Here is a 12,802-nt window from a genome sequence, read left to right as displayed (position 1 = left end):
GACAGATAGTCAGGGCTCAGTGAATAGAGCATCCTCAACGCTGGTCAGCAGCAGCAAGAGACCAGTTTCTGAGATGTCATACTAGAGGCCTGAGAGAAAGAGTCTGGTTGCTATACTATAATGAAGCCTGAATACTTCTTCTATCATTAACTGAAAACAAGATTCACTATCAAATACTTCAGGTATGGAGACATTACATAACGCATAAGGAGATAAATTTTACTCATTGGTAAAGCTAACACCCAAACCGCATTAACTCTGAAGCCCATTCCAAATCATTGTAAGTGAAACTATGAAGTCTGAGTACCCGAAATCCTTAGTTTCTGAAGGAATGAAGATGTAACTCTCGGTTTCACAAATCATAATTACCTTTAGTCAGCAACACATTAAACATAATTTTGCCTAACGAGTGCTCCAATTATTTTGGTAGTCAATAAGTCAATATCTGAATTATCTGTACATTCTATAATTCTTCTAGATAAAGGAGGCTGCCTGTAACAGGGTGTTTATTCGATTTTAACGAAACATGATGGATGCTTTGAGAATCCGCCAGGCCGTTAACTTTTTATTTAGACCAATAGGACAGACTTCAAGGTCACAGGACTATGTCAGCATTTGGCCCAGCAAGGCCAATCTGAGTATTTTTTTTTTTTTTATCATATTTACACTAATATTGATGGTAGGCTTGATGATAAGAAAATAACATAAGCATTCGACTTTGAGGACAATAAAAGGTCAAGATTATAGGGCAAGTTCAGACTTCAACCTCTGTGTCTGTGTGTGTAGAAAATAAGTAAGACAAGAAGGAACACTCGAAAACTGCAAAACCTGAACCTACGAATTGATCTATTTACTGAACATCTGTCTTTACCAAGTGGCCTGGACCTTTAATTGATAGCTCTTACAAATCATTTTACATTATTCTTGCGGCTTGTCCCACTCCTTACTATACTACGAAGTTTGCCGGAAATCAGATCAAGTTTTTTTTCAGTTGATCTTGCTTTGTGACTCTGAATTTTGACCTATCCGAGTTACCTGACCTTTGATTGATTTCAGAATTAATTTCGCTTTTCCTTTTCCTTATGGAGATAAAGCTGGGTTACTATTATCCATCTGTGATATACCTGTGTAACGTGAAAAGCTCGAAGCATCTGTGAAGATGTTCATGGTTGTCGGCTGAAGATGATTTAACCAAATGAATGGGATTGTGGGTTTGCTCTATTAAAATCTATAAATTTTGTCATTATTCTAATAAATGAGATGAACCAAATTGACTAATACATGTATCAAACAGTTATTTCTTAAGGTAGAAGATCTTTGACATTACTCCTAAGATTAGTTCACATTTCGCTAATGAAGTAATTTCCAGCTGCGGCAGGTGTCGTGGTGCGTGACAGTAGTGTTGGTGAGTGACGACCCAGCCTTCCTAGCCGCCTTTGCCGATGCATCCCTCAGAGGTCGCCTCCTGCAGTGGTCCACCAGACTCATCGTCATCACCCGCCTAGCACTGCAGCAGCTGAGGCCACTCATGTCCACTAAGTACACCTTTGCAAACATGAGTGTAGCTGTGGTGGCTTCATCTGAATCGAACAATAATTCCAGGTATGAGTAATATTTCCATGTAGAACAGTTTTAATGGGATTATTATTAGTTTCAAAAGTGACATTACGATGCAAAAATGGTCAAAGACTGCACACGACCTGAGAGTCACCGGATTAATGAGGGATCTCTCTAAGGCCGTTGCACGAAGCACTTACAGGAGACTGGTGGTAGGTGGTGGCTTTATGTACCATTGTCTACTTCTTCCCTCACCCTCACTTTTTTTTTTTTCTGTATCTGCCCTCCACTCCTCCTATTTCGCTTATCCCATCTGACTTTTTACTACTCTTCTTCTCACTTCAGGTGTCACTACAGTGAGTGATAAGGCTAATGGTTTCCTGTACACAGGAAACAAATTACAATGTTAGGTGGTAACTATACATAACCAAATAACGGGACGACGTGGAGTCCACTATGGTGCTCCTGTTAACTGGGTGAAGAAACGCTAATCGGAGGTCCATCCAGGAACCAAACCTTCAGACTCTCTCACCTCAGTGTGTCAGGGAGCTGTCTACCACGAGGGAACATCGGTTCACTACATGGAACAGCCCAGCAGGACGTTTGTTTTCCTGTGGTTAATGACTTTGCCCGGCCAGATTGACCGGGTTTATTCAGCAACATCTTAACTTACAGGAGGCTAAAGCTGACTTAGTTTCAAAGGTGGACCCGGAGCTGCCTTAACACTCATCATAGCGTATTGTCTATTTATCTCTCAATATCCCGACGACTTCATCTAGAAAAGAGATGATTACAAATGAATGACCTCCATGTCACTCTGTCCTCTGGCAATAGGGTGCCCTTTCTCCAACTCATACGTCAGTAGCAGCTGTATATTCTCAATTGGACAAACCATACCAAACCTTATGTTACATCTGTTGCTGCATCCTCTTTTATGTCATATAAGGGCAGTCAGTGTCATCTCATGCTATGTCAGACCTATCACGTCATCACGTGTCAAATCAGTGCAATCATGTGATGTCAAGATACGAGTATCTCAAGTTTCTGACCTAATGCTTTCATGTCATGTAATTTCATTGTTTTCATTACATTTGTGCTGTCAGGTTATATCACATGTCATGACAGTGATGCCGCGCAATGCCATGTTAGTGATGTCACGCCATGTCATGCATGCCATGTCGGTACTGTATTTTCATATCAGTGCTGTCATGTCATATCTTTTGTCATACCAATATCTAGCAAGTGTATTGTGTGACATAGTTTTAAAAACTTACCATGATCTATTTATCTATCTATCTAAGATATACAAGACGCCTTAATCCCGTAAGGGGTGGCCGCAAACAAATCACCTCCATCCCCGCCCTTTAACTTCCCAGCTCCCAGCTCACACATACCCTCTCTCATACCTCTCCACTCCATCCTTCCATGTCATCCTCAGCCTCCCCTTCCCTCTCCCCCCCCTCCATCTCCTCGTTGGTATCTCGCTCTCTAGTCCCTCCACTTGGCCAAACCACTTCATGATATGCTATTATCAGTATATTTTCTGGCAGAACATTGCTTAGCTATTATATTACCACCAATAATTGTGCACAGCAGCAATGGTCACCGCGTTCGGTTCATCCTGACAACCGAATGAAACCTGGTGAAATTTCATACCTGTTTGTGTTGTCCAGAAACCGAGAGCATTACACTACCTTGCCAGTGGACTGGGTGTTTCTGATTGATATGTCTCCAACTGTACACATCAACATATCTTGCACTTTAATTCCTGAAGTTATTTTTTTTTATTCTCTACTCTCTGGCTGCGGCTATCCGATCATTCTCTGACTAAATATATCTGTACTGTTTACTTATCCCCTAATTCTACTGACTAAGAAAATTTTTTTGACAGTCTTACTTCTAAGACGGAACATACCAATATCTCCTTTCTCTGAATTTTACATTCTAGGTGATTTCAATGTTCACCACCACCTTTGGCTCCCCTCTTCTTTCACTGGTCCACCTGGTGAACAAATCTACATCTTTTCTATCCTTAATGATCCACAGCAGCTTGTACAGAGCCCCACCCATATCTCTAACCGCCTTGGAGGGAGTTACAACATAACTGACCTTCTCCTTACAACTAATCTTTCTGTATCTATTTTTAAATTTTTCTCTCTGCTGGGCTCCTCCAGCCACAACCTTATCACCTTGTCCTGCCGTATTGCTCCAGTAAGGCCTGTGGATCCTCCCAAGAAGCAGCTATTTTGGCATTTTGAAGCCGTTGATTGGGAAGCTGTCAAGCAGTACTTCTGCTATTTTCCCTGGCTGAGAGCCGAGAGCCACCTGAATGTGCCTCGTGCATTACGGAGGTTATTCTCTGGGGCATGAAAGCATACATTCTTTTTACTTACCCTGTGTCAAATGAAAAAAAAAAAAAAAAGGTTTAATCACTCTTGTGCTAATCCTGTCCACAACAAGGAGAGGGCCTTCAAACGGTACTGGAACAAATCCACCCCTGAACCCCATCTCTTTAATGTTTCTACCGGGAATCATGCTAAATCTGTCTTTCATTCTGCTAGAAATAATTTCATTCGTATTAAATGCTCTGACCTCTTCTACTGAAATTCTTCCTGCTCCTTCAGGGACCTTGTCAAAAGATGATTTCGGTGCTGTTTCTCCATTACTTCCTCTCACTGACTTCCTTAGGGCTGATACTTAATTTCTGCGATTGGTGTATTTTCTGCCATCACTGGCCTCAGTACTGACAGGGCATATGGGCCTTTTGGAGTCCCTCCTGCTGTCTTCAAGAACTGTGCGTCTGAGCTTACATACTGTCTAGATAAACTCTTTCTCCTTCGTATGTCAACTTATACCTTTCATTCTTACTGGAAGTTTGCTCTCATTTACCTGTCGCAAAGAAGTGTATCCATTCCCTATAACTATTGCCCAATTGCTTTAACATCTTGTATTTCTAAAGTTTTTGAAAAACAAAGCAGCTTTCATATCATAACCTTCTTTCCAATCACCAGTATGTTTTCTGCGAGGGATGTTCCACTGTCGATTTTCTCGCCTTCCTTTCAAACTCCTGGTCATTCTCCTTTCGGAAATTTGGAGAAAGCATTGCCATTGCGATTGACATCTCAAAGTCATTCGATCGAGTCTGGTATAAATCTTTAACTTCCAAACTGCCCTCTTACAGTTTCTATCCTTCTATATGAGCCGTCATTTATAACTTCCTTTCTAGTCATTCCACAGCTGCTATTGTAGATGGCTACCGCTCTTCTCTTAGGCCTATCAATAGTGGTGTTTCTCAGGCCTCCGTCCTACTACCAACTCCCTTCTATTCATCAATGACCATCCAAGCTGTACATCTAACCCTATTCACTCATAACCTGATGACTCCACTCTACACATTTCCATTCACAGCGTCCTTCTCAGAAGTTACCTCAGCAAAGAATGGATGAGGCTATGGCACACTTAATGTCTGACTTGGCTCATACCTCTGACTGGGTAAAGTAATCGTGTTGTTTTGATGCATCCAAAACCCAGTTCATTCATATTTAATCCTGTCAGAATCTACCATAGGAAAATCCTCTAATTTTTAACAATAGCCACCTCAATACTGCATCATCTTTGAATATACTTAGGGTTTCATTATCTTGAGATATATCTTGGAAAGATCACAATTTATTACCCCTCTTGTAAAATCTGCTTCCAAGAGAATACGTGTGCTAATCGACTCCAGGCCATCTTTACCCCTGGACAGTTGTTGACTTTGTGCACTGGCTATATTCTCCCCTGCAGAGAGCACAAATCTCATGTGTGGGCTGGCTTCCCACATACAGCTTTTCCCAACAAGGAGGAAACAAAGGCATTTTGTCTCATTCATTCTCCTCCTCTTACTGGCTCCCTTGAGTCTCTATCTCATTACTCTTTTCTATTGCTACCTTATTGGTCACTGCTTCTCTGAAATGTCAGCTTACATCCCTCTACCACTACGGTAGGTGTGTAGCACCTGTCTAGCAGTAAACTTCCATCCCTTTTCTTCCCCAACTCTCTAATGCAAGAGTTTACCGTTACTACAAGTCCTTCATGTATGCAACAGGTCAACTCTGGAACTGTGTTCCTCTGTCTGCATTCTTTTTTTTTTTAAGGCAGTATGTCCAGGTTTCTCGAAATGAGCGGACCTTCATGTTGGCTCTCTGTTCCTTTATTTTTCGTGGAGGGAACATTTGGTGGCTGCTAGCCTTTGGTTCCTGTATCCTTGCATATGAAAAATTTCATTCAGTCATTGGTCTGTCATCCAAATGATAACTTCAAGCAATGTGACTGGTCAAATATTACAGTACTGCCTTATGCCTCCTGGTCGAGAGATCTGACACAAATCATCTCTTGCTCTTTAAAAAGTTTTTGTTGATATACAGCATCTTATAACTCCTGCAGCAATGGTATTAGCTGGCAAACAGGATTATTCTCTCCGACAAGGTGAGTATGTTTTCACCTCTGTTTATTTGTTTCTTAGTTTGTTTGTCTGTTAGCAGGATTACTCAAAACTAAAGGAGAGATTTGGACCGAATTTGGTTGGTAAATAGCCCATGTCCAGGGAAAAATGATAAACTTTTGGGACCGATCCGGATCATATTACGGATTCTGGACCTGGAAAATTTTGTCACAAAATCCTAATCAATAATCAAGTAGTGGGGCACTCAGTGAAGCGCATCTCTCTGACAAGTACAATGTAATTTCCAAACCACTCTTCGTAATGGGTTAGGTTTTCTCGTCATTGATTAGGATTTCGCTACAAGTGTTTTCCAGATCCAAAATCAGTAATGCGATCTGGATTGGTCCCAAAAGGTAATCGATTGTTTCCTAGAACATGGGTCATCTTCCCACAAAATTTAGTCTAATCTCTCCTTTTGTTTATGAGTAATTCTGCCAATAGACAAACAGAATGACAAACACCGGTCCTAAAAGTTAAATGGTATTTCCCTGGGACATGGGCTATCTACCCACCAAATTTGGTTCAAATCTCTCTTTTAGTTTTTGAGTTATCCTGCTAACAGACAAACTTACTCTCCTTGTTGGAGAGAATGATGAGAAACCGAACCGATTACGAAGAGTGGTTTGGAAATTGTTGCCCTTGTCGGAGAGATGCGCTCCACTGAGTGCCCCTCTCTAGTACATGTGATGAAATTGTAAGATGCTATTGTATTCCTCTAAAAATATATAATTATATGAATATTACAGACATACTCTATGCAACGTTGTGTTTGCCTTCAAAGTAATTTACACTGATATTTCCTAAGCATTCATAATACAGTAAGCTCACTCCAAACGCGTTCTTTTTGATCGCGCTCACAATTATACGCAGTAAGTGCTGGGATACATAAGAGAAAACGTAAGATTACAGAACCATTACGAAAACTATAAATTTATGGAAGAGGCCTTTGAAAGGCCAACCCTTTGAACATTAGTGCAGCGCACATGGTTTGTTTTGATCACGTGATCCCATGATTCGCTGTAGTGCTTTTCCACAGTACTGTGTTTGTAAATTAAATATTTACATTACTGTTCTGGTAAGTTTATGTGCAAGTTTAACTAGTATTAAATAACATTAAAGCAAAAAATAAAATCTTATAACCAGTTTACCTGATAAGTGTCAGAATATTGCCTTTTTATTTGTTTGTTAAAGATTTGCTGTACTGCATTTGCACAGTACTGTATTTGTAAGTTAAATATTTACTCTTCTGGTATGTACTTGTTAAAGCACTTAAATAAAGTTAATGCATTAAACAAAGCCTTGTAACCAGTTAACCTGATTTATATGATTACCCATGATCAGTGGGTTCTGAGACAATTTGCCGTCAAAACATGGACGATTCCCCATCAGGACAATTTGCACCCTGAACGATTCCCCGTCATTCTATAAGTATACTTATTATTAATTAATCAATATTTTAATAACTATAATTCAGGGAGATCCATCAAAGTCTATGTTCAATAGCATAGGCTTTGGATATTATTTATTAGTTGCACCTTTAGTCAATAATTGTTTCTTCCTCGCTGTAGTTGCCTTTGAATCATATTCTAGCGTCACCCATAGTTGTCTTCATTAATGACGGTGAATTGCCTTGTTATTGTTGTGACGGCGAATTGTCCCGAAACCGATCGGCGTCGGAATGTTGCCTCGTGTTGAGGTATTTGTATGTTGAAGTTTTGCTATGTAGTACTGTATTTGTAAGTTATAACATTAAATAAACCTTGTAACCACTTAAAGTGCTTCTTATTGATTACCAATGACAGATAACAGCAAAACACTACATTGAAGGGGTCTAGTGAGCAAAATGAGTAGTTCAAACATATGCGGTTTCACACTGAACGCGCCACGGTTGGAGCAAAAACCACGCGTTCAGGGTGACTCCTGTACTCAGCTGGGGCACTTCGTTTATCTCCGATTTCCTTCTTCTAAAAAACACAGAGAATGCTACGCTGTTGCAACCTTCCATCTGACCAAGCACATACCCCCTCTGCCAACTCCCTGAACACCTAAGCAAGAGCACAATGGCCCTTACACCTCTCAATCTTCTCTTTGAAAGGTGGGTGTAAGGAGAACGCCTTCAGAACACATAACCTGGGCCCTTCAGATTCCTTGTGCAGGTTGCATTGAAATCTCTGGATTTTTTTTTAAATAAAAAAATCAACTTAAGACAGCATTCTTCATATGAAAAGGCACCAGTTCACAATAACTATAAGACATTTCATGAATATAGTGAATACCTTCTGAGTTCTGGGAGAAACAAAATCTCTAACCCTGCTACCAAACTCTAATAATGGACACCTATTGATCTCAGTGACAACAACACCCTCCTTTCACGTGGTCAGGTGGAGGATGAAAAGATTCCCTTCAGATATACAACTCATAGTTTCCTTGCACATTTGCGTGTGTGTTCATGTAGCTCTCCTCTGTGTATCAGTATCTGTGTGTATGCAATGATGAATCGTACTCTTAATCACATAGGGGGATTGGTAGCACCTCCTCCTAAGCAATTTACTTTGCATATTACATTTATAAAGTATCGTCTGTGCTGCTTACTTCATTTTCATATCGACATAACTTTGGATCAGTGACACAAGAGGATACTTAGGTGTAAGATGCAAAATAAAGAGTTGAGTAGCAGATGCTACGCAGCCTACAATGCCACATAGACTTCAGCCCAGTAATCAACAAATATCTCAATGTAAAATATATGGTGAATACTTTATCTATGGGTTCAAAATCCTCATTAATTCGTGCTTTACTGTTGGTTCATCGGATTTGTCAAAGCACTTTTGAATTATTAGAAGCTACCCACATTGTAAGATATAGTACAGAACGATTCCATTAGCCCCTCTAGTCTGATAACGTACTTTCTATTATATTCTTGCAATTTTCAGCCAATTTCTTTTTCAACATAGGAGAGGCTTCATGAACTGGCGGGCATAGTCACAGCCTCCATTAACCCTACCACTCCGGCTTATCTCTCCCTTCAACTGTATTAGACCATTGGATCAAAACAGAGGGAGAAAAGAAATATATATCATCGGCCTGAAGGGCTTCAAACTATGACTAAACAAATGACCTGCAACCTTGAATAAAAGTTCGTTGTAGTGGCAATTGATGATCAGGACTCGAAGCTTTCACATCCTCCTCTCCCCCCTTTCCCCCTTCCCCCTTCTGTGTGTGTGTGTGTGTGTGTGTATGTATGTGTGTGTGTGTGTGTCGTGACCACCACTGTGAGTCAAAAGGACTCGGCCTTCATCTGAAGTTCAAGTGTATGAGCCAAATTCAATAGTATCTATGTGGACAACCCTGCACAAAAGTACGACGACAGATCCTTTCCCATTGTGAATATTTGGTCTTGTAATATGTAAATCTTGAGACTTGGTTAAAGTTATTGTGCTAGTTGAAGGCAAGAGAAGTTAACGATGAATACAGGGAGTTGATCTTGATTTATTATCTTCAAGGAAAGTCTAAGTTGAGCAGAGTATGTGTTACACAGGAACGTAATTTACTAAGCCTCGTCAGACCCCTCTTCTTATTTCCTCTCTCCACGACCTGTCGGTTCTATGGCTAGCCTCTTTCTGATCTCTGATTCCTACATTCTCGTTTGGCAAGGCTCGTGTCACGTGGGCTACACTGTCGTGGAAGCTTCTAGAACCCTGTATGTCTGTGTGTATGTAGTGCTTCTGGTGCCCACTGGCATACTGTTCATTAAGTATTTGCTGAACTCATTTCCTTTTGGTTGATTCTCGCTGACACACTTCCTATCTCACACCCTGGCTGGTGCTTCTATCTATCTATCTATCTATCTATGAGTTGTATTATTATAATATGGAGTCCTGACATCGCTCGGTCACGTCAGCTGACGGTCCTCCGACAGCAGTGATCATTGACATATGCTAATCTTAATACATAACACTGATATTATTATTGCATAGATACAATATTCATGTTAATATTGTAATGATTCAGTAATAATACATTTTAAACATGTTGTATACATAATTGAATAAATGCAGTATAGTTAAACTGGTTATTGTATGACATATTGTATGATGTGTATGTATAATAGTCATATGCATATATGCAAAAAAAAAAAAAAAGGTTCAAAGTTAAGATTATGGTAAGAGCTATTAATATTTTATGTAGAGATAATGATATTGGTATACTTTTATATCATGTGTCATTCATTTTTTTTTTTATTAATACTATATACAAAATATGTACATTTCATTCAGGGGGGTTTACTTGAATTGGCACTTTACCCCCACTAAACACTGACTCCAAGTTATGCATTGTGTGCATTGCGAACAGCACTACTGCAAATACAATACAGAAGATTATAGAGACAGTAGGTGCTGGGCTATACACGTAATATGGGTTGAACATACTCAAACTCAAACCTTCCCAAGGCTTCATTGTTTCATTGCTTGGTTGCACAGTTTCAAACTTAGGTGAAGTCAACTTAATACCTGTGCTCATGTTTAAGTCCATATTAGGTAATGGGTGGAATGTTTATGTGTATGATTAAGGATGGCGTAGTGATTGATGGTGGATGATGTAGACATGGATGATGTATATACTGCACAGTAGTCTTGTGCTATGTATAATCCTGATGCTGAGATATGAGATGGTGGTATATCTGGACAGAATATGTAAACTGATGTGTTCTATCTACCTATCTATTGCCAGACGCCTCAATCCCGTTTGGGGTGGCTGCAAACAAATCGCCTCCACGTCGCCCTGTCCCCCGCCATTTCACTGCCCTACTCCCAACTCACACCCCCCTCTCTCATATACCTCTCCACCCAATCCCTCCATCTCATCCTCGGCCTCCCCCTCCCTCTTCCCCCCTCCACCTCACTCACATACGTTCTCTTCGTAAGTCTCTCACTCACCATCCTCTCCACATGGCCAAACCACCTCCGTGTGTTCCTCATAACGCTTCCTATCACATCCACATCCACACCACAACGCTCCTTTATATCCTCATTCGTCAGCCTGTCTCTCCATGTCACTCCACAGGCTCCTCTTAAATAACTCATTTCCACTACTCTCACTCTTGACTTGTGTCCTTCCAACAACGTCCAAGCTTCACTTCTATACGTTAGAGTTGGTATCACAATACTGTCATGTAGTAACTTTTTCACTTCCATGCTCACTTCCCTGTTTCTTATCACTGCTTTCAAAGAACCAGCAACCTTTCTTCCCTGCCGTACCCTTTCAAGCACTTCACCCTCCAAACCTCCATCCTTACTCATCACACTACCCAAGTACTTAAAAGTACTCACATTTTCCAATTCCATACCATCCAGTCTCGCTGTACATTCACTGACTTCACCTCTTTCAAAGACCATCACTTTACTCTTCCCTACATTCACCTTTAGATTCCGTTTCTTACACACTCTCCCAAACTCATCCACCAAGCCTTGCAGCTCCCCTTTGTCTTCACTCAACAACACAGTATCATCTGCAAACAACAGTACAGGGAGTTTCCAAACACTATCCTCTTTCACCAAGGCCACTCCAACATCCACTACCCTACTTTGTACCTCTTTTATTACCCCATCCATGTACAGATTGAACAACCATGGAGACATGACACATCCCTGTTTCAAGCCAACATTCAAAGAGAAAAATTCTCTTAGTTCACCATCCACACACACTGCAGCCTTAGCACCATCATACATACTCTTCACAGCATTCAACAACTTCCCATCTACTCTATATATTCTTAATACTTTCCACAGTCCTTGTCTATCCACCCTGTCATATGCTTTCCCCAAATCCATGAAAGCTGCATACAACTTCTTCCCCTTCTCTAGAAACTTTTCCACTAAAGATCTAAGAATGAATATCTGATCTTTACAACCTCTTCCCTTCCTAAAGCCTCCCTGTTCTTCTCCAACTAATTCCTCTGTTCTTTCTCTAACTCTGTCAATAAGTATCCTACCATACACTTTTCCTATTATACTGAGAAGACAAATACCCCTATGATTACCACACACTTCTTTTCCCCCTTTTCCTTTGTACAAGGGAATAATTATACCTGACTTCCAATCCTCCGGGACTCTACCTTCCTCCCAGGCCAATCTGCACATCTTCCACCTCCATTCTACTACTACCTCTCCCCCATGCTTCAGCATTTCGCCACACACTCCATCAATTCCCGGGGCTTTCCCCAATTTAACTTTCTTCATTGCATCCACAACTTCTATCCTACTGATTTCTTCCTGTCTTCTCACCTCCCTCCTTCTCCCAGCTATTCCCCAGCCACTTATACTCGCATTACTTCCATCCTCTATGTTCAACAATTCCTTAAAATGTTCTCTCCATCTGCTCACTTTTTCTCCCTTCTCCACTAGTAATCTACCATTTTTATCTTTCACTCCTCTGCTAACCTCACTTCCACCCTGTCTTACTCTCTTCACCTCTTTCCAGAAAATTTTCTTACAGTCCCTCCACTTTACACTCAAATTCCTTCCAAATTCCTCATCCACTCTCTTCTTTCTCTTACTAATCTTTTCACCTCTTTCTTTCTTTCTACATATAACTCTCTCTTCCGCCTGTCAGCTTCTTCCACGCCCCTATTTCTCATCCATTCATTGTATGCTTTCTTCTTTTGTGCCACAGCCTATCTCACCTCTTCAGTCCACCACGCTGTTCCTGACACCCCCCTCCATCTTCTCTTCCTCCCACACACCACATCACATGCTGCACATA

The sequence above is a fragment of the Coenobita brevimanus genome, chromosome 40, assembly GCF_032717465.1.
Source record: "Coenobita brevimanus isolate Jiangsu-jjx chromosome 40, ASM3271746v2, whole genome shotgun sequence".
NCBI lineage: Eukaryota > Metazoa > Arthropoda > Malacostraca > Decapoda > Coenobitidae > Coenobita > Coenobita brevimanus.
The sequence above is the reverse complement of the archived record's forward strand: the minus strand, read 5'-3'. Positions refer to the sequence as shown.